The 23,772-nt window shown below is 36.9% G+C and overlaps 1 protein-coding gene across 3 annotated transcripts in view; it reads left to right on the forward strand.

The window, feature by feature from the left end:
- Positions 1–23,772, forward strand: part of PRKN (parkin RBR E3 ubiquitin protein ligase) — a 1,272,120-nt gene that overhangs the window by 115,106 nt on the left and 1,133,242 nt on the right. The window lies entirely within an intron of this gene.

Here is a 23,772-nt window from a genome sequence, read left to right on the forward strand (position 1 = left end):
TGACTGAACCGTGAGTCTCAGTATCCTGTTAACACTGGCTTGTTCTCTTGGCAGCAGGATTCCTAAGGGTAGCAAGAGTGTAATTCCCAAAGCACGGGCTTTTTCAAGTCTCTGCTAACTTCCCTTTGCTACTCTCCTAAGGAGCAGAGCAGATCACATGGAATCCAGGGAACCAGCAGGCTGGGGTTTGGGCAGGCAGGCAGAAATTGGGCCATCACTGCACTCAATCTAGCAGAGACATCAATCATCAGTTTGAGAAGTCTGCCAAGGTGTATGGATAAAAATGAACAATATGTAGACATATCTTGGTGGAATTTCAAAATTCTCATGATAAACTCTACAATCTTGTAATGAGAATAAAATAGATTATCTGCAAAGAAATAAAAACCAGGGTAACGTTTTTCATCAGCAGCTCTGGATCTTAGAAGACATTCAAGCAATATCTTCAAACAGCTGAGAGAAAGTTAATAAATATGGAATTCTATACCCAATTTTTAATCATTTTCCAGAGGAATTAAAAGATTGATGAAGAATATCTTCATGAAAGTATATTGAGTAATAATCCCCCTTAAATTGAATAAAATTATAATATGAAATACAGGAAAAGTGTTGTCTGAATATAGCATAGAAGATACTTGGAAAAATAAAATTAAAAGGTAATCCACTGAAGTCTGATGCTTTGAAAATTCTCCTTCATGCAGCAAGATTTTAGTGTTAGGACAAAAATTCCTTCACTAATGATCTAACCATACTACTTGATTCTGCAATGAATAATATTTAAATAGCCATAAGCCTAGAAATCTTTTCATTGCATTTTGATTTTTAAAATCAAATTGTACAAAACACACTAGAGACTAAATTATTGTCTTGATGTTATGAAAATAATACTATAGCTAATAATACCAAAAATTATAGGACAAGGGGCAAGTAGAAGGAAATGTATGTATTGGAATTCTTCATCTTTCATTGAAGCAAGGGTTGATTTAAAGTTGATAAATCAGTAATAGAGTTTAAGTATATATTGCTTGCTGTTATCAATGGCAATGAGTGGAAGAGTGAAAAAAATGGTAAATGCCGAAATTCTGGAGGTAGAGTGTGGAGTAGCAGAGAAGGAAGAGATGGATATAAATGCTCTTAATTCCTCATCTGCCCTCAGAGACCAGCAAAATACACTCTGCAAAGTGTGTGCTATTTAAAACAATACACACAGTTATAATGGTATATATATCATAACACATGTGCAAATAGTAACTTTATATTTGGAAAAATACAGAATTGAAAGGGAAGTCACCCTTGTTAATCAATATTTATTAAATAAATTTCAGGGCATGCATGAAATGGAAACTGTATGCTTGTTAGAATGAATGAGGGCTGTGTGAAGGATGACCATAATACATTGCTTAGTGAGAGAAGAAAGCTGTAGAACAATAAGGGTGTCAGGCTCATTGATTTTAAACATACCTTAATTGCCTTGCCTGCCTGTCTGTCTGCTTATTTTGTGTATGTGTGTGTGTGTGTGTTTATGAGTTTATATAGATGGAAAAATTCAAAGGGGGATAGATAACACTTCCATATTATTATTTTTTATGCATCTGATAGCTTTATTGGAAAATAATCTAAGAACAAACAAACAAAAGATTTGGTGAGATTTATCATCCATCTAATCTAACAGTGGCATCAAGAGTCATGTACTAGTCATAAACTTTCTTTTTTAATGTTTATCATTAGCTAGGGGATTTATATTCAAAACATCTTAATTCCTCTGAATGGTTAATTCTAAAAGTTGACATTAATAAGGATATTTCCAAATTTTCAGTTTAAACCAGCTCTCTGGAGAATGAGTTCCTCATGTTACTGTACAGTATCCCCTCAAATAGTATATACATGTTTTCTAGATTTATTTTATCTGTGTTTTTCTAACAGAACTCTCTACTCTAGCCAAGCTGCTGATCAGCAGAAGATACCTTTCTTGTTCCCACCCCTTTCCTCATGCTATTGCCTTCTTTTAAAGTATAACTTTATACTAGAGATATTGAAAAATGTCTGGGATGCTTGTCATAATCTACCTTCACAGTAAATATTTACTTTGTCCCTGTGACATTAATACTTTATAGCAATATATCAAGAGTAGAACTAAAGCATGAAATTAAGGCACACAATTAAGATGCAGAGCATTTATATATATTAGTGTTTTCAAACTTATTTTTAACAGTATCTCACAGCAAGAAGTTCATCACAATCTAGTGTGCCTATGTGTATGTTTACCTGAAAGAAGTTTTCTAACCATTTACTCTTACTACATGAAATATCCTGATATTTTCCATTTCATTTTATCCTTTTCATTTTTCTTAAGTCTGCAACTCATTAATATGTCAGAATTTATAGTTTAAAAAATACTGGACTGAACTTGATGAAAGTCCATTTTTTCTGAAGCATTACTTGATTCTCAGACTCAAATAATTTTGAAATTTGATTTGTAAAAATTATTATGGTCATTTATGTTGCTGTAAATCAAGCCTTATTGGTATAATATGATCTAAGTATATTAAATACTTTATTATTATTATGTGGAGAATCCTATACTTTTTAAAACTTTGGGGTGATCTGGCAATTCCTACCTAGTAGCTTTCTAAGGCTCTGAGAGAGTTTGGCTTTCTTACAGCAAATGAGTTTTAGACACAATGTATTGCTAGAGTATTGGTTTTTCTCCCGCATGTAATATCCCCAAAGCCTAAAACAAGATGTTTATCTTTTTGATAGACAAGCAATTAACTTTTGGAGGAAATTTAAAGGCAGCAAAGCCCATCTGTTAGGACACTGGGAATAAATATAAATTTCTGACAGCCAACATTGTAGCCTTGCATTTGTTATGCTGTAGCTAAAGCTATGTCAGCATTTTTATTATAAACCTAAGCGATTATCAGTCTTCAATAAAACTCTTTTCAGACTGAGGCTTATTTAGACTCAGAGCTCATGCATGAAGCACCTTTGCTTTCCTAAACATGGGAGAGTAGATTTGCTTCAGCTTGCCTTGGTAAGGGAGGAATTTGTCTCAGCTTCCCATATAATCATAAATATTTAAAATATTTGATTGATTATAAGCTGACTCATTGATTATTAAGGTACATTATTCAATATAAAGGCAATGTAGAAACCCATTGGGCAGCATAGTTACTGAGCAGTGCTTAAAATAATTATGTATTTCTGACTAAGTCATACAGTGGTAGGTTTTTGTCAGTTGTCAGATAACTCATCACTATCCTTGTGTTGGTAAGATTGAATACACCCTTCATAAGATCCTCCCTTAAGATATTGAAATTTGAGTAGCTGGTAATTTTCTTTCATCCCTGTCCTGAACTGTGCTCCAAACAATTTAACATGAGTCCAGTTTTAGAGAGAAAGAGGAATAGAACAGTATTTATTTTTATTCACATTAAAACATGAAGACACTAAAAAGAGAACAGTCTTTAAGAGGGTGGGCTTAAATCCTGGGTCTATCACTTACTTATCAGCTGGTGTCCTGAGAAAATGCTTTCAAATTTCTGTGCCTCAGATATTTTGTGTGTAATAAATACTGATAGAGATTGTGCCTGTGTTGCTGGATTGGTCTGGTCTGAGTGTTAAATACACTAATTCATAGAAAGCCCTCAGGATGGTGCCTGGACATATTAAGTGCTCAGTGAGTGTTAGGTCGTATTATTATTCCTGGTATTTTAACTTATATAATCACTTAGAACAAAACAACTTATTTGTTGTTATGATTTTACATTTCATCATCATAGGACTGTAATGACAAAATTTCACTTTTACATTAAAAAAAACTAACTTATAATACCATTACATTCAATGAAAAAAAAATCAGCCAAAGGTACTAGGTAGGTCTCCCGTATACTATTTTTTTATTGCTTAATAATGCAATACCTGGTCATTACAACTTAATAACTACAGTAATTCTTATGAAATAAACTCTTCAGTCTTTAAATATGAGAGTTCTGTCTTGCAAGGAGATTTATTTAAAAGTCTTATTCCTGCTGATGTTGCTGACTTTAAAAAAGCATTCCTCTATTACATTGCAAAATATAGCAGAGGGAAATGCTGTTACATAATGTATATGTCAAGGTATATCAAAATAGTGTACTATTATGTAAGGCTTTCTTCTGCTTCAGTTCAGAGCAATAGCAATTTTGTGCTATACAAATAAATTGATTGATAGAAGATAGCAGGAAAAAGCCATGTTGTTGCTCAGATTTGCTCAGCTGTATACTCTTTCATCCTTATAATATGAGAATGGTACAGTTACAGTTGCAAAACTATGTGGTGTGTGTATTACAGTGGGGGCGAAGTATAAGTGTATGGAGTGCTATGAAATAGTCATGTACTTATCACTGGGATGCAGTGTACATTTTATTCTTTTTACAAATGATATAGTGGTGTTTGATGAGATAATAGCAATGGTAGCAGCAGAAGGGGGCAGAAGTTGCTAACATTGCTAAATTTATTTATTCAGCAGTATTGATTGACTGAATACTATGAGCCAAAGTATCTTAGGTGCTCAAGTTATAAAAATGAAAAATGTAAGTAGGAGTAACCCCTCAGTGGGTTTACCATCAGGCAGTTACTCCACCATGTGCCAACGGCTGAGGGGTAATCCATAAAGCAAGATCTTCAAAGGCAGTAAGGTCAGGGGTGGTGTGCAGAGAGTAATTGTGCCTCAGATAAAAGAAGGGAAAAGGACCCGTTTGGATGCAGTCCCATTTGCAGGTCTGACAGCGATAAATGGTGTGGGCTCCTGGGTGGTGGCTCTGGTTTTCAATACGCAGGTATATGGAATTGTGGGGCAGAGGGGGAAAGTTTGGTTTCCATACTAGCAATAATAAATGATGTCTAAATTAGAGCATGAATTGTCTTGTCTTAGTACTGAAGAATGTTTACCTTGATTAGAAGTATAAATCTGTACTCTGCTTGCTTATTTGGATAATAGGTGTTCAGTAAATGCCTTCTTAATGAATGAATGAGTGAAAGAATGTGTGAATGAATGAACCAGCCTCTTCACTCAGATGCCCATGACTGGCATGGCTTTATAGTTGATTCATTGTCTCTTTCTTCTTTCCTGTCCTGGTTTTATATTGTCTTTTTGAGTTTCCCCAAGCCAGGCTTTATGCTAGCATATTTGATGATTAATTCATGGTGGTGTGATGTGGGTAGTACGTGTTAGTTACTGTCTTTCCCAGGTGACCTATGCAATGAAACATTGGCCTTAGGGTAACAAAACTTTAACTCAAAGAAAGATATGCTAGAAGATCTTTGACCTTAGTTGGATGGGATGTATATCCTCAGCACCTCCCATTCTCCCTCCTGTCACTGCCATTTGTGTGTGCCAACCAGCGGTATTCATAGCTAGATCTGTATCTGGGATGAACACGAATCCACCTAGTGGATATTGGATAAGTTAAATGTTGGGAGATGGCCTGAACTGCCTAATGGTACAGAAACTGAAATTCTTGGTGGATGTGAAGTACACCAGTATAATGTTTATAATATTACATAACAACAGTTAATTGTCATACCAGAAAAGCACTACTAAACATTTTCAAAATCAATATAACCAAAACTTATAGTTGCTTCATTAAAATTGTTTATGCTTAGGTTGTACAATTTTCTAAGGCATATTTTGGTTGCAGAGATTTTTTTTATATGGGCTGACAAAGCACAATGAGGCAAAATAAATTGTACTATTGTTACTTGAATTACATGCTAATATTTTGCAAGAAGCACACTTTTTTCTTATTTTTAATCATCTCATTAAGACGTAATGATCGTCTTCTAGCTGAGGTGTCTAATTATTCTCATATCCAATAGTCTGTTAATTGGTGAGAATAAAGCAAAAAGCCACCATGGACACATCTTGACTATATTCTCATTGCATAGAAATGGAGTAGATACAGAATAATTGTTAATTACATTTGTGGAACATTGCCTATAATTTTTCTGAGTTCATTTGCTTTGCTTTTCATACAAACAATAGCAAAAACCATCTCAAACACCTTTATGGCTCTTTCAATGCTATGTAACTTTCAGTTTTTTGAATATGGACTTGAGATTTCATCAATCACAGTTCACAAATCTGAGAAACAGATGAACTATCTTTGTAGATTTAAAACTTGATCTTCAAAGCTCAGACACATGTCCTCTTCCAGTAAAGTTTAGTGTCTGAATTTCCCTTCACGCACATTTATATTGATGCGGATGGGACTTCCCCTACTGCTATTAAACCAGAGGTCATCCTTAAAAATATTTTTATGTTTAAAAATTTAGATATGTTTTGACATTTATATATTTAATGTGTAAATACAAATTTAAAGGCATAGTTTATATACAGGATTCTAGAGATTTTTAAGTTTTATGTGCCCGTATATTAAAGTATATATATAAATTAACATATATGATATAAACGATTTTATAAGGACTATTAAAATATTTTTAAAAGAGACAATAAAATGGTTTGTAAAGCAGAAAACGTGGCTGTTGCCTGATTTTGCACCTAGGGACTTACGGCAACAGCTTCCTCTGTCAGGAGCCATAGTCACTGTCGTTTCCTCAGCACTGTTACACTAGTTTAGGATTACCGCGGCGCACTCGGGAATGAGGGCAGGAGCCGCTCCCACCCTGTTCCTTGTCAGTCTTCTTTCTACTGTTTTGAGGGATACATGGTCATGACTTACCTCTCATCCATTACGTTGCCACCGCCATCTAGTGTGTCTAAGGTAAGGGGCATTCAGGCACCTGCCTTACTCTGAAACTGTCAAGCTATCTACAAAATCCAGACATGTCTCTCATGTTTAGAGGGTGTTAGACTATAATTAAAATGTTACTTTAGAAGAAGACAAAGGTGTAATATTGCCTGAGTCTTTTGACACCCACCTATACAATAGATACATTTTGAAGAGCAAGAAGTATTTTACAGAACATACACTGAGAATTCTTTAATAGTTTTCATTTATTTCACTAGTGCTGCCAGTTCTAAACTCAAGGACATCATTCTCTTTATTTCTTCATATTATCTTTATTCTTTCCTGTACTTTCTCAATAACTACTACCTATTCTTTTAAGATCTTGGCCTTTTCGGCAGTGACTCTTCAATGGAACATGCTAAATAATACACAGTGACTTGTTTCTCAGATATGCTGTATTGCTGTAATAGTTTCATGATGTTTTTAGTTCTGTCATATCTACCATTTCTTGAATCAGGTCCTCCATTTGGTCGTCTGATGTCCGCATCCCTGAAGCTCTTCATAGGCTGTCCTTGTGCACGCAGCTTGTCTTCTCAGGAGGGTGACGGCTATAATTAGCTTATGCTTTCTTTCATTTTTTATTTAGAGGAGTTCTCTTTATATATATTTAGAAAACTCAAGGACTGTACTTGTTGGTGACAAACTAGGAAGAAGCATTTGTTGAAAAATCAGTTATCTTCAAGATGAGAATGAGTGGCAGGAGGGTCTGCCAGCCCTCACCCAAGTACGTATGCCCCCAGGCCATTTCACTGCTAAGCTGCCTACCTGCGGCTGCCTGGAAGGAGACATGGTAGGTCTAAAATATAGCAAAGGAATTGTTTCAATAATTATTACAACCTACGGTTTCTTAAGATAACATGAATCAAACTGAATGTAATAGAGGATTGAAATGGACCTTACTGGGCATTATTAAAATTCCCTTTATTTTTAATTTAATTTAACTTTTAAATATTTTTATTGAAATATAGTTGATATAAAACATTATGGTAGTTTCAGATGTACAAGATAGTGATTTGACAGTTATATACTTTATAAATTCCCCTTTGTAAAGTCTTGTATGAGTCTTGTATTCCTTAAAAGGCAGACTTATTTATTTAGTTAGTTAAATCCACAATTACTTAGATTTAATGCCTTAATTTAATGCCAGTGCTTTTAAGTGCAAGGAATGTTTTGTCATCATGGTTGAACCTTGACATTGGAGTCAGATACTCCTGAGCTTTAGCCCTAACCCTACAAACTATGAGATCTTGAGTGGGTTTTTTACATCTAAATCTTATTTCCTTAATCTGTAAAATGGGTATAATAATAGTGCCTCCCTCATAGGCTGGATGCCGGGATGAAATGGTAGGTCCCCTTAGAAGTGTGACTGTGCCAACTTGCGGGTGGATCTGGAGAGTCCCGCTCTGGCTGCACCATAACCGTTTCCAACTCAGTCTTTCATCCTTGTCCTGCAAGCATGTCCACTAATGATCCCTATCCTTCCTCCTCAGGAGGCTTTTATAAACACATCAACTTAAGCCAGACTAAGCATCAGCATGTCAGCATCCTCACCTGCGGGAAGGAACCCAGTTGGCAGCTATCCTGCCTGCCTCTGGGCGCCCAGGGCACTAGGAAGCAGTTTTCTCCAGTGTCAGTGTGTCTAGATCCTCATCTGGCTTGATCCCTTCCAGCGTGAGGGATCAGGGCAGACATTCTGTCCTAGGAGGCCTCTAAAGACCGTATTAGCCTTCTTTTGATTGAGTTGAGATTTATTTTCCTGTGGTTTCTCCATGTTGGCCTTTGTTCTACTCTTGAGGCCAAACAGAGTAATTTGCATCCTTCTCTATATGCCTTCCTTCAAATATTTGAAGTTTTTCACTCTTCTCATACCTGAGTATTCTTTTCTGCACATTCAGATACATCAATTTGTTCATATTACAACAACACACATTTACTCTGAACCTACTGTGTACTCAGTATTCGTGACAAAACTAAGGTGCAGTCAGTCCCTGACCGCAGGGAGCTTTACTTCATTGTGACACACTGTTCATGTGACATGATTTTAACACCCCATCACCATCCTGGCTGTTTTCCCTCTAAATGCCTTTCATTTCACATGTCCTTGAAATGCAATGCCATGTACTTGGTGTGTGCTGTGATAGCGCAGGGCTAGTTGTCTGCTCGTTTATTCCAAATGTTATACAACAACTACTCACCTAAGATGATGCTCTTTTGATGGTCATTCACTACGGATTTAGGTGAAAGCTGTTGTCAGTTAATGCCTAATCTCCTTAATTCTCATACTTGTAAAGTTATTTTTATGAAACTCCAGCACAGTTATTTCTATTAAATTTCAGCTTGATAAGACCAGCACATTATTCCAAACTATCTGAATTATTATTCTTATTGTCATCAAAATGTTTGCAAAGCAATACGCTGCTTTAGCTTATCCCTGTCATTGATACACATTGAAGAGAACAGGGCTGCATAAGCCCTGTAGCAAAAGCAGAGGCTTGCTTAATAATTCTTTCTTTATTAATCCTATATACAGTACGAGCAGTCTTTAAATAATATTTATTTAAGCAATTCTATAGCTCCTTTGCCAATAGATATTACAAAAAGGATTTACCACATTATTTCTCCACTGAGGCCTACTCTTCACATTAAATTTTGAATTACAGAAACAAAACAACAAATCTGTTTCTTAAGGAAAAACATTCAAGGTTAATTATGATTGTACTCCATACTAAATGTACATCTACATTTGTACTTATGTAGAATACATATATGGTTTTGTTAAAACCTTATTCTAATTGCATATTTTTCTCATTGAACCTATGTACATATCATGATTTACTTAAATATGATTTGATTTGATTTATTTTAAATGTTACCTTATTTAAGATCTAGTGTAAAATCTTGAATGAATTAAGCATTCCTATTATTGAGATATAAATTGGACAGATTTGAATATAGCCCTTGTCCTTTTGGAAATAAAAGTGCTAAGATGAAATATCACTAATCTAGGTAGTAATATAATCCATTTTGAAGATTTACTATTATTTTCCTGCTAATGGTTATGTCCTTACTGTAAATTGAGAGAAAGCTTTTTGTGAGGGCAGCAAATACCTTAGGATACTTTATGCTTTATAAACCCATCTTACTCTGTTGCTATGGTTACTATTATATCCTTCATTTAAGTAGAAGTTGTTTTATAGCTTAAAGTTACTTGTTAATATTCTAAAATCTGTGAACCTGCTGAGGAATTAGCGTGGAACACGATTGCTTCCCTGTTTGAGATAGTGATATGTAAACAGCTAAAGGCGAGGGCTATAAGCTTACCAGCGAGTAGGATTGCTAGGCTCTGTCCACCAGCAGAGCGCTGCCTCCGGGGGAACTGTGGCCTCGTGCTCTGGAGCAGGCTCTGAGCAAGCCTCCTGGGTTCATAGCCTGCCTCTGCCACTAACCAGCTGTGTCACCTTGGGTGACTTGCCCTGTCTCAGGTGTCAAGCATGAAATGGTGATAATGATAATGCCTTGTTCAGAGAGAGTTGTGAGCAATAAACACATTAATATTGGCAAATTATTATTTTTTCCTCCCACACAAATTATTATTAATTATTATTTGTAATAGAGATACAACAGAAGATCTACCCTCTTAGCAGATGTGTAAGTATATAATACAGTACAGGCCTCTAGGACCTACTCATCTCATATAACCCAGACTTCATACCCTTTGACTGGTATCTCCCTGTGTCTTCCCCTTCCCAGCCCATGGCAGCCATCCTTCTACTCTGCTGCTAAGAGTCTGACTAGTTTAGATCCTCTTGTAAGTGTGTCATGGTGTTTGTCCCCTTGGGGGTGACTTATTTCACTAGCACAGTGTCCTCCAGGTCCATCCATGCTGTCACAAGTGGCAGAATTTCCTGCTTTTATGTGGTGAATATACATGTAATTTATATATATTAAATATATATTAATAAGTATATATTAGTTACATAGACTACATATATAATATGTAGAAGGCACATGTACATTTTCCTTATCCATCGCTCCATCCCTCCATCGATGGGCACTTAGGCTGTGTCTGTGTCTTGGCTGTTGCGGATAACGCTGCAGTGAACATGGGGGTGTAGAGGGCTCATTCGTGCTCTTCAGTCTCCTCAAGATCTTGCTTTCAATCCCTTAGGATCTTGCTTTCAATCCCTTAGGATAGATGTCCAGAAGAGGGATCATATGGTAGCTCTGTTTTCAGTTTTAGGCTAAACCTCCCTACTTCTTTTTCCATAGTAACTGTGCCAACTTACATTCTCACCAGCAGGGCACAAGGGTCCCCTTTCTCCACATCCTTATGAGCATTTAGAACAATTCTCAAGGGTAATGGGGTCAATGCTCTGTAAATATTAGCTTTATCATTGTTGTACATGGTACATTTCAGAGTCTATAAATAATTGGCTTAAATAAGAAGGTTTAAAATATAAGCCATTGGCAAGTTTTGGTTGACCTTTATTTCCAGTTTAAGTAATTTAAAATGTATACACTAGACACTGTGAAATGTTTATACAAGGCTGTGTGATATGAATATATCATTTTGACATATTTGTTTTCCTTCTAGCTGTTTATTTGCTGTTTGAGTGTATTAAATCATTGCTATAGTATTCCATATGTATGTGTGTGTCTGTATATAGTAAGTATATCTTGCCCCAAAGAGCCCTTTTTCTTACCTTATTTCTTTAAGGTAACTTCTACCTATGGTGATTCACTTTTGAATGAGTTAAATCAATCTGTTATTATATATAATTATATATATAATATGTAATTATTTTATATACATATTTTATATATTATATAATATAACCAATACAATTACTTCAGTGTATGGAGCGTTTAGGTAGAATGTTTTGAATTACTGATAAGGTAAGATAGGGTTTTAAATTAACTTAAATTATACTAAGGAATTGAAATCCTAGGTTTTCTGGTCCTGTAAAACCTAGTTGAGGTTAGTGAAACTCCTCCACTACTGAATTCCATGGTTAAAGGAACCCTTAGGGCAGCAAAGTTGCCAGTGACTGCAGTAAACTCTCCCCTGAGTTTTGGTGTAAAACAATTAATGGGGGGAATGTGGGAGACCAGAAATCTGTGAAGAAGCAGGTTAGCTAATCTTGCCTATTCCTCTCAGAACTGTTGCCATTTCAGCTATATTTTAGCCTCCATGTTTAGGGTTAGAATATTTAACTGGAAAAATAATCTGTACCTGGTATGTTATAAATATATTCAACTGAGGGTGAAGGACTCTGCCTTACCTATAAAAGGATATTGAGAAAATCACTTCTGGCAAATGGTATGTATTTTATGGTTAGGAGTGTATAGGTTAAAAGTCAGGATATCGCATTCATGTAGAATGAAGTGAAATGGTGCCCAGGTGAACCGAACATGCATTGAAACGAGAGGACATATTTCCTAGCCAGTTGTACTTTAGCTGCAGGTTGATAAATAGTGGGGTTTGGAATCAATTTCACCACTGATCTGAAAGATAATCCTTTTTGTGACAATCTTGTCCTGGGGTTTTTACTGTCAGAGGTGAAAATAAATAGCAGAGTCGAAGTGAAAAAGGAGATGGAGAGGACCAGGCCTGGGAGGGCATGCTGTCTCTCCTGTCACACTCGAGCTCCCGGGCCAGACTGTACGTGGGGGTGAGCGGAAGGATACCCTGGGAGGATTTTATTTCATTCATGGCCAGAGCTACACTCCAAAATTTACAAATCCTTTGTGCTTATTAATCTATGTGGAAAATAAGAAACTGTACATATGTGATGATAATTTGGCACTTCAAGAGTCTAGTGCTTTTCCACTCAATGTCACACGGGTCGTGTTGGCCTTAGGGAGCCAGCTGGGGCGGGGGCTGGGGGCAGTCTGGGGAAAGTGAGCTACTGACCGGGATGGGTTTTATTCTGTGCAGTTTGTACAACAAATGAGGATTATGAGGATCACTGCAAGCACTCAGGGAACACACAGGAAGACCGGTATAGGGCCGGGGGACGGTGGTGGGGAGCACTTGAAACAGTCTTGGGGTTCTTTCTGGGGTAGAAATGAAATGAAGACAGATGTGCCGTTTCACACCCTGATTTATGAAAGCGGGCCCTCTCCATGTTCAGGGTGTGGCTCCAAGTGCCCCCAAGAGAGGAAAGCCTGCTCTTCCCGTCAGGTGCAGATGCTGCTGCTCAGGGCCCTCCGGGGTCAGGCTGACTCCTGTGGGGGTCGGGGCAGGACCGGGTTCCCCGTCAGTGGCTGCCGCCCAGTGTGTGTAAGCCTCCCTGGGCTATCCTTGCAGCTGAAGGATCTGGACTTGGTCTTTTAAATACCACATGAAGCACCCCTCTGACATCTCTCTTCTCCTTCATGTACGACTGTCCGTGGGGACTGGCAGATCACCTTTCAGCGGTTTTTTAGCAGGTTAATCCCCCTCCTTATGGCCCCTTTCAGAAATGGGGAGCACCTCCCACCTGCTGGTGTCCCACGCCGCGGGCTCCAGTGCGCCCCACTGTCAAGCAGCTCATCAATGTTGTACATCTGAGAAAAAAACACGGGGCTCAGCTTTGGGGAGTTTTTCAACCTTTCTTTTTGTGATTTCAATGTCTGTTCATTTTTATCCTTTCAATAAGTTTAGAAAAGAGGATATTTTTAGCTGCTAATTTGCAGTTTCATGTAGAGCAGAAGTCTGCAGACATTTCTGTGGGGGCCACAGGGTAAACAGTTTTGAAGCCGTGGCCCATGACGCCTCTGCCCCAGCTACTCAGCTCAGCTGTCAGAGTGTGAAAAGCAGCCACACACAGTATGTAAACAAGGGATGGGGCAGGGTTCCAATAAGACTTTAGCCACTAAAGCTAGGAGCTGGCTGGATTGCTTTGCAGGCTAGTTAGCTAAACCCTGACTTAGAAAAAAAGCTGAGAGTAAAGGAGTACGTACTTCATTCAGGTTTTTCAGTAATGAAGACTGGAATATGGGTTCCAGCTGATGTCATTTAGTAGCAAAATAGGTAGAAATTTTCAGACCATCATTTTCTAGGTGTTACCTGCCACTTTTACATGAGTCTCCACAACCTTAATAATTGATCATTGAGAAATCCCTCACTCAACAGTTATTTACACAGACAGGGAAATTGCCCCTAAGTTGTAGATCTACTATTCATTCATGAGAAACCCTGCTAGGGCTTCAGGGAGAACTCACTTGTCAAAGGAAGGTATTGAGGAACACGCCTGGAGCTGGACTGAACCTTCACTTTGGGGAATGTCAGCTGGGAATCCCAAGGGGAGAGGGATGACCTAAGTAGGCCCCATGGCAGGAACCCTGGCTTTCCATGCCTCCAGGCAAGAGTACCAATGGGCTTCCCCATTTACTTTTTAGGAGGGTACTCTACTTTGGAGACCCACTGTTGTTTTAGGGCTGGTAGTTTAGCTTTGAGAAGAGCTTGTCTGATTTGCTGCTGATTACATACATTTGCACATATATATTTTTGTGTAAAATTTTATAGAAAGAGGTGAAAGAATAACTATCATTTCTAGGATCTCAAGTCTGCTTCTACTATCATCTTTCTTCTGGGACCCATGAGGCTCTAACCTGACTGGCCACAGCAGCCCCGAACACATCTTCCTGCTCCTTTTTCGTCTTACTCTGATCTGGCCAACATTGCCTTGAGAATGACAATTCCAAACACTCATTTGGTCTTACCTGCTCGGGCTTCACACTCCTCGTCCTACAGGACCTCCTGCGTGAGCCTGAATGTTTGAGTCTCTGTCCTCTCTGACCTCACCTGCATTACTCCCACCATGCTTTCCCTCACTTGCTTCTTAACTTTTAATTTCTGATGATCTATTTGCTTAAAACACTGCATCCTCCATCCCCTACCCCTTACCTGTCTTTTCTTCTCTCTCCCTCCCTCTCACTGCCTTTTCACCTGCCTGAATTCTCTAAGACCCAGGCTGCTTCCGGAAGCTCTTCCTCCCAGAATTCTTATCTGGCTCCTTAGGACTAGGTGAGGGACCCTGTCCTAAGGGTCCCCCTTGCACCCAGTATTTGTGCTCATCCCAGTACTTCTCATGTGGTGATAGAATGGCACATTCTATTAACCTGTCTCCCCACAAACCTTCGCATACCAAGTGCAGATGCTGTATTTTGTGTACTCCCAGCCCTTGTCACAAAATAGATGTTCAATAAATGTTGAGTAAATTAGTCTTGAAGTGAGGACATGCATGATAGACTAGAACTTTGTTGACCCTAATAGATTTGGTGGTTTATTAAAGAGATGATAAATTTATAAATCACATAGGTGGAATCATAGCTCTTCCCTAAAAGTCTGGTAAACTTGAAATATGTACAATAAAAATCTAGGGGTGTCCTGTTAGTGTTTTCTCAGTATTCATCCCTTTAGGGTACTCCTAAAATAGATAAAGAGAAGTGTAATAGTTTTGTATAAGGTCCTGACTATGCTTCAGAAAACATTTTATGTCTCCTGATAATGTCTGTATTTTATGAGAGAAAGTTGGGAAGGCGCTTAGAGGAGGGAAACAGCATTCCTCTCTGGAACCCAAGGGAGACAAAAGCATTTGTCCGCAAAAGTACTTGAACCAGACTGCCCACGTACAGTAGAAAGGAATGAACCACTCATCCAGACAGCGACGGATGAATCTCAGAAGTCTTTATGCTGAGTGGAAGAAGTCTTGCTCTGCCATTGCAAACTTTCTAACTCCACATATGTGAATTTCTAGAATAGGCAAAATCCGTCTACAGAAAAAAAAATCTGAAAAATGCCTCTGGGTAAGGAAACTAGGTACTCAGGTACTCAGGCTCATAGCTAAGAGAAACGAGTGTATATGCCACAAAAAGATTTAGCCAGGAGTCATAGTAGCCTCACTTTTGATAGCCCCAAATTGGAAACATGTCATATGTCCATCCATCAACAGAAGAATGAATGAAAATTTTGTGGCATAATCATATAATGGATAGTTATTTTGTAATTAAAAAAAGAAATCAGTGATATATACAATAATACAGCTGAGTTTCAAAAAGAAAAGTTATGCTGGGTGAAAGAGGCCAAACACAAAAGAGATATATTCTATTTCTGTGAAGTTGAATAGGCAAAAGTAATTTATGTGGTAGAAATGAGGCAAGTGGTCACTAAGAGTTTGGGAGGACCATCACTGGAAAGGGGCTCAAGGAAGCTTTCTGGGTGATGAAAGCATTCTTAATCTTGACCTGGGATTACATGAGTGTATACATACGTAAAAGATCAGTAAGTTACATGCTTAGGATCTGTACACTTTACAAATTGTACTTCAATTAAAGATAGATACTAAAACTTGTTATTATCTGACCTGTTTTTTTACCTGATTTCTTCAATGATGAGTTCATTTACTGAATGATAATTTAGGATGTTTTGTATTTCCATCTTTAGAAGCTAGAAGAGCATATATTGTATAAATGTTCTGGGACACTTCCCACTATTTCTGTTTTGTTGTTGTTGATAATTACGCATCAAACAGTGCACCTGGATTCCTTTTCGTACGACATTGACAGGGCTGTGCTCACATAATGACTGACACCTTTGAGGAGGAGGAATGTGCGGGCCATGGTGCAGGCTGACATTTTACCGTGTGAGCTCCTCTTCGCTTGGGTTCTGTCTATGGGGAGCCTTCACTATCAGGATAACTCTTCAGAATGGTTTTGAGTTTGCTTCCACTGGGAGTACTACCTGATCGAGACCACATGTTAATGTTATCATCTCTGTTTGGGGATACGTGGATCTGAAAATGTATAGATTTGAAACCCCTCTGTTTCCTGAGAGATGTTTTCACCACCCAGATTCCAGGCAAGGACATGCAGATTTCACTATGTCCCTGGTGCTGCTGGTTGGACCCTTCTAGTCCACCACGCAGGCTCTGCCTTGAAGGGCACCAGCTTTCCGGCACTTTGGTTACCTGGACTGGCAGCCTGGGGGCAGTGCCATCACTGAGTTTGCTCCCATTCACCCCTGGGGGTTTCCTTTCTAAGTGGCTTCAGCATTTCAAAAGATGCTCATTATTTTTGAATCAGCATCTTTGATGTTTGATAGCAGGAGGGGTTACATTTTATTTAGTTCATCATGTGTCCAGAAACAGAAACCAGAAAAACATCTTTTTATTTTTCAGGATGTGTACTAGTACCTCATTAAAAAAAATGTATGTCAACCTTGCTAAGCTGGTTCAGTACAGAAGTAGAAAGGGAATGAGCCACACTTTTCTTGAACATGCCTATAATTTGTCTTGAAGACAGGGTATATGATTTGTCTATCAGCTTGCATCTAATCACTTTGGAACTGCTTCTCTGCTCAAGTTATGAACCTCTTCTTAGTTTTGGGCTCCATATTTTGTGTTACTTATAGAATATATTATTACCACCATCACCATCATCTTCCAAGGCCTCTGTCAAATTTAATAAGCACCATGAAACTAGCACCTTTCTATATCCACAGCAATGAGTACCTGGCACATAGTGACCTTTATTAAATATTATTGAATGATTTGTTGAAATAATAAATAAATGAATGAAATTCCGGAAATTCAGGATTTCTTCTTTTTGTAGATTAAAAATAAAACATATATTAACTTTCTTATTCAGAAGAGTTTATTATTTTAAATAGTAGGCTTCATGTCATAATAATTACAAACTGACACAAGAGTTAAAATTAAAAATAAAAATGCTGATGTATAATTACTCTACTTCCTATGCAGCACAAATAATGATTTTGAATATGATTGTGGCACTGGTTAATTCACAATGAAACACATTATTTTCTATCTTGAGTCTGTGTAATTCAGATAAATACCTATTCTGTGTAAAATGCCATGGAAAATATCGTTCATTTAATATTATGATTCTAGATTAATTTATCCATAGGTAAAAGGAGTTAGCTGTAAGATAACACTAGTAGTTGACTACATGTAAATCATTCTACTACAGATTGCTTTTACTTATATCATGGTGTAATTCCCTTTTTAACCTTAAAGGACTTAGTGGAAGTCATCCTTGGGGGTCAGCTCCTGATGTGGTTCTGTGGGGTTCAGCATCACCGTGTAGTACCAAATGGTTATCCAGATCATGTGCACTAAAATGGGAGATGACACAAGTTCAGTCATGAGCTGCTTTGAGAATATCAATCAGAATTGAAGTGTGCATTTCAGTGCAAATAAACAGTACATTAGAAACATAAGCCATGAAACAGGTAGATGATAACTGAGACAAAACTCATACTATAAAGACACAAAGTAAAAAAGGCTTGTAGAGGTATATTTACAGAAGAACCAACCCTGTGAATTACAATCTTCACTGTGTGCATAATTAAACTTTAACAGAAGACTTGGGAAAAATATGCAAGAATATGAAACAAATATGCTATTTCTGTGTTGTTTTAATTCTACATGTTAACTGCATATAGAAATAGTAGAAAAGTTTAAAGGTCTATGAAATGACCCTGGAGGAGAGGAAAGTTAGTATCCGTGTCAGGTTTGGTCAAGGAGAGAATGTTTGGTAGCCATTTTAATTGTTTTCACATTTTCTGAAAAATACATAGAAATATTGCCTTGGCTCTTGTCAATTTCATATATTTTAAAGAAATATAAGAAAACATTGTTTCTTTTCTCAGTTTCCATAGAGAAAAGAAGGCTGACGCTAACATAAGTGATATAATTTCATAAAAGGACATGTACTTTAGCAATTTAGTTGTTAGAACCAGCTCACTAACATTTCCCAAATTCAGATTTTAGATGTCTTCTCACTTATAAAGAATACTGCATTTCTTAAAGGCCACATGTGTCTGGTACCTGGAATTAATAGTCTTTCTTCACTAACATTCTATGACTATCTTGTCTGTAGGTTGGTGGCATAGGATTCCCAATATAGGCCGCTTCCTTTCCTTAGGAAATCAGGCCCTTCACTGGGCCCCTGGCAGACATCATTAGCCACCTTGTCCCTAAGCTTTCTCTGTTGTTGTCATTTTAAAACCATGACTCACAATATGACTATACTTAAGACTAAATGCTTACGGTATTCTTCTATCAAAAGGGTAGATTTGTGTAGCTATTCTAGTACCCTCAGACAGCTGTTTTTGACCATTAATTTGTTAATGTGTAGATTCTCTTTTACGGCAGGAAATTCATAAGACATCGACATTAACATGATCATACAGTTTTCTACTTTAGTTTCTATAGAGACTGAGTTATGCCAGAGAAGATACTTGATTGCTTTACTTCAGCATGTAGGAAGTTATTGCTTTTTTTTCCCTCCTGCGTGTCTATGACGCACACTTTATGGAATATTTGAAATATGAGACTGACCTACTTCTTCATTATGGTAAATGTAAGTAGGGAATACCATATTTAGATCATCATTATCTTTCACTCAATAGACATGATTAGCAAGAAAAATGATAATGAAATATTTTATATTTGCAGCCTGCCTTAGAAATACTGAATTGTAATTGTGAAGCACTTATGAGTCAGTGAGTGACTTGTGGGAAATACAATCGAGAAAAAGAAAATTTGATAATTCAGTTAATCTTCGATGGCTTTCATGATTTCATGGGGAAGAGGTGGATATGAATGATTTTTACAGTAAAAAGTTAGAACATTTAGAATTCTACATGTTGTAAAAATCTTTTAATATGTTGTTATTTTACTTTTTGTTAAGATGTCTATAGTCTTGATACCGTCTCATTATTCTGAGTATCCCAGGCAATTAAATTTCTATTTTTTTTCCTAAATGTATCTTGGTTTTTACAACAAATTTCTCAGAAATAAGTAAGGGATTTTGGATCAAGTTAAAAGTTAGACATCTTAGGACTTGATTATGACATTACTAGATTAACATTGATAAGTGAGCTTATTTTCTTTACTATGAAATACCAGTTTTCAAACTTTTTATTTATGTGTTATCATTAACATCTGTAATTCAAATGAAACCTTTTCCTTAAAAGTGAGGCTTATTAATATGTGTCATTAGAACTCTGCTAGATGTGAACAAATGTCCAACCTTAACTCCCTCCCTTTTGTTTTTTTAAAAATGATTTTTATTTACTTTTGGGTTAGTGTTGAAAATACTCTTTATATTTCAAAATGACACTTGAAAATTATTCAAATAAAGTAGCACCAAAGATTAAAACAAAATACAATTCCACAACTATTAAAGTCAAACTCTAAGGAAAAATGAAGTTATTATTGTGTTCTACATTTTAAAAACAGACACCAGCTTTTTAGGATAACTTAATTAGGAACAGCTCTTTGTTATTGTTTTGGGATATATTGCAGTTATGTTTTATGTACTTTTTGGAAAGGGCCCTCAAAAAGCGAAAACAATTTCTAGTTCATGAAGTACTCAAACAGGCCATAGGAAAAGCAGAGGAAGGGTTTCCCACATCACATCATGTTCAGTAACATCAGAAATTATTTCAGGCTTGGGTCAGTGTAATTTTTAGAGCTAATTTCACAATAAGAACTTGACATAAGGACACTTTATAACTAAGTGAACTTAGATGACATGCCCATTTTATGCTTACTGAAGTCTCCAAAGTAGGCTAGTTAGTAGTCTGGTATGTGTAATTTGGTTACCATGGAAATCATATTTGTTTTTTATTATAAAGACTTTCCAGAGTGAACAATATGACTTTGAAGAATAAAACTATATTGCATTAGAATAAAATTCAGTAGACGTATACTTTGAAGAGAAAGAAAAAAGATATAAAATTTCCAACTGTTAAAAGGAACTTACCAATGTATTTTTGAGATGAATAATAGTGGGTGTCATATCATTATGGTATTGAGATCCCATTGGATCTATTTTTTAAAATTGTAACAAATTTATTTAGAATTTTCAGTCATTAGTAATGCATCTAAACTACCTTTTGTGTAATTATTTATATTTAAGATAAAAAATTTTAGATGTCTACTGAAACTACACAAATGGCATTAAAATTGCCTAGAATTATTTTAGGAAGTATTTGGGGAAAAAGGTTGAAGACTCCTGCTCCAAAGGGTGCTGTAATCACTTGATTGTTGTAGGATAAATGATCTAGAAACAAAATCAGTATTAGGCCTTTTGACTATTTGTCAAAACTTCCCTTTCTGTGCTGAAAGCTCTTCCTGTCTCTGCTGCCCATGGATCTGCCCCAGCTGTGACTGGACTCTACTGGGTTTGACCACCCTCGAGATTGAACCAGCTGCCCCTCCCCTTGGCTTCCAGGATTGGGTGTGCTCCTTCTAGTGCCTCATTATCTATTCAAGTGCTGATCCCATAGAAGCTACTCAAAGGCAGAGATCTGGTTCATACACAAAGTAGGCTCTCTGTACATGTTTGTGGGTTTCATCACAAACTTACTGACTATGGGAAGTCCAGAGATGGCATCATTGTTTCCCACGTGGAATCTGTAAGTATAGTGTGTGAGTTGGACTGGATGGTTTTCATGATGGCTAGATTGTTTCCCAGAGATGCACCATTTCACCAAGTACTGCTTAGTCTCTTTTTGAAAGTATTAAAAGAGATATACTATCCAATCACATGTGATCTGCTATTGATTTCACCTTGTCACTGATCAGTGAACTGAGAATTTTCTTTTCCTTTCACATGCAACTGGTGGTTCTGAAAGGCATGCACTTGCCCATTATTGGCTTGGCCAATGGTGCTGACCTCTGTATTCCTGCCCTGCTCTCTTGTACTTCATAATCAACCCCATTTCTATTTACTTTACACTTGCTTTTCACACTCAGACCTTGGCAGAGTTCATCACTGCTGCGGTGTCCAGCAGCACTTTCCTTGTCAGGGTACTTGTCATGCTCCTCAATGACCTTCCGTGAGTGGCCCTGCATTGCATGTCTGTGACTGTACAGAGCGTTAGAAAGTCATGGCCTGTGGGTTTTGTAATAGTAATACGTTAGCTGACTGTTAAAGTTTCTTCACATATGTTCTGAGATTTCATCCTCTTAGAGCTCTTACAGTCCATAGATTAATTTTTTTCTTAATAATAATCAAATGTAAGTTAAGTTTTTACATTGAAGTTTTCTCTTTTCATGTCCCACTCTTTCAATCTTTCTGAATATTAAAAAAATTTTTTGTTCTAATTTACATAAAGCTATGAGTTGTGGTTGAAGAGAACCAAGGTATTTGCTTGGTTTTATTTCTCTATCAAGTAACCATGTATCCAGTTTGTGGTTATCTAATCTCTAGGGCAGAAAGCAAATCACACTTCTTTTGGTGTTGTCTATTTTATTATGTGTAGATGCTGAAGCTGTGATATTTGGAAATAGGCAAATAATGATCAGCCCTTTAAAGTTTCAAAAGATATCTCTATTGAACCAAAATGATCCTATCCTAAATCAACACATTACAAAGCTATAAAAACCCCAAAGGAGCAGAAACATGAACAATGAAACTAATATTCATGACAGAGCAGAATCTCAAGCAGTTGTGAGAAGATGCATTCCTGAAAGAACTATTCATAAAACATACTTGATGAAAATATGGATAAATATGTCAAATGAAAATAGTAACAGCCTACCTTCTACAGAGCTGTTGTGAGAATTAAATGAGATCCTAGTTGTGAAAACTCCTTATAAACTGTGAAACCTTCATACAGATATTCGCTATTATTGAAACTGCATCTTTCTCCTCTTGTCTTTTTTTTTCTTTTCTCTTACATCACTAAAACAATCTTTAGCAGTAGAATGTGGGTCAAAAAATCATGAATTTTGATTTGTACTACAAGGAGAATTGAGTACTTACTCACTTCACACTTTCTTTAAAATTTTCATCATCATTTTAGGGTATGGAGAGGAGATAAACATGAATTCAATAACGTTCCTTTCAGTCATTTGTGTCCTTACAAAAATACCTTTAAAATTGCATCATTCTACATGTGCATTTCCAGACATGCTTATCTCTCTGTACCCCTTGCCATTTGTAATGTCTTTCTAACAACCACCTGAAACTGGAAGCTTCATCTCATCTTAATATGCTCATCAGCACAACCTGATGGTAGGGCCACATAATTCAAATTCTGGCCTATGTTCCATTCAGAGATGGGCCTTCCATGTTATTACATCTAAGGTCATCAGACCTGGTACTTCTGGAACAAGCTAGCTTCTAAGCTGAGATGCTAGTTTATGTGTGTCATGGGGTAAGTGATACAAGGGGTCCAGCTCTAGAATGATGATCTTCAGTGTATGCGCCAGAGATGTGCTCCCAAGTGGCATCTTGGTTTGTGCTGTGCATGTGGATCACAGTGTTGTTTTGTTCACCAGTTCACTCATAATCAAAAGGGTTTCGACACCAGTGACTGAAGCTTGATAAGTCTGTGGGTTATGTCCATATTTCTTGTAAGTTTCATTGTTTTCATTGCTCTTCATTATGGCTTGAATCCTACCCAAGCCTGGTGATTAGAAGATTTGGATGAAAGTGGCAAGAAAGCCAGAGATCAGTGAAAGCTCTGAAATGTGTTGTGCTAGCTGCTTGTTTTCCACCTTATTGGTTCACTTTCTTAATATAAAAAGAAAGGTGGGTGATTTTACAGATAGATTAAAGTTGGTGTAAAGTTGGAATGAAGATCATTACTTTTGCTTGTCATTTAGTAAATTGATCAGCAAGTATTTTGAAATTTTAGACCAGATATGTTCCTTGCTTTTGGAAAAATAATCTGAATGGCAATTTTATGGTTTCAGAAGGTTAATCTTAAAATATATTAGGCATGAGCAATGATGAGGTCTTTTTCCCTTTATATGTAGGAAAAAAAACCCCTCCATAATGAGGATTTATTACTTTGCTAATGAAAAAAAGACATAAATTTTATTTTAAAGGAAAAGAGAAGATTATTATTTTAAAATAAAACCACCTTAGATTTTTGAAGATGGCCTTGCATACACACACACATACACAGACATTACCAAGGCAGAAAGCAACTAATACATTTATTTGACAAAATTCC

The sequence above is a fragment of the Manis pentadactyla genome, chromosome 12 (assembly GCF_030020395.1).
Source record: "Manis pentadactyla isolate mManPen7 chromosome 12, mManPen7.hap1, whole genome shotgun sequence".
Taxonomy (NCBI): domain Eukaryota; kingdom Metazoa; phylum Chordata; class Mammalia; order Pholidota; family Manidae; genus Manis; species Manis pentadactyla.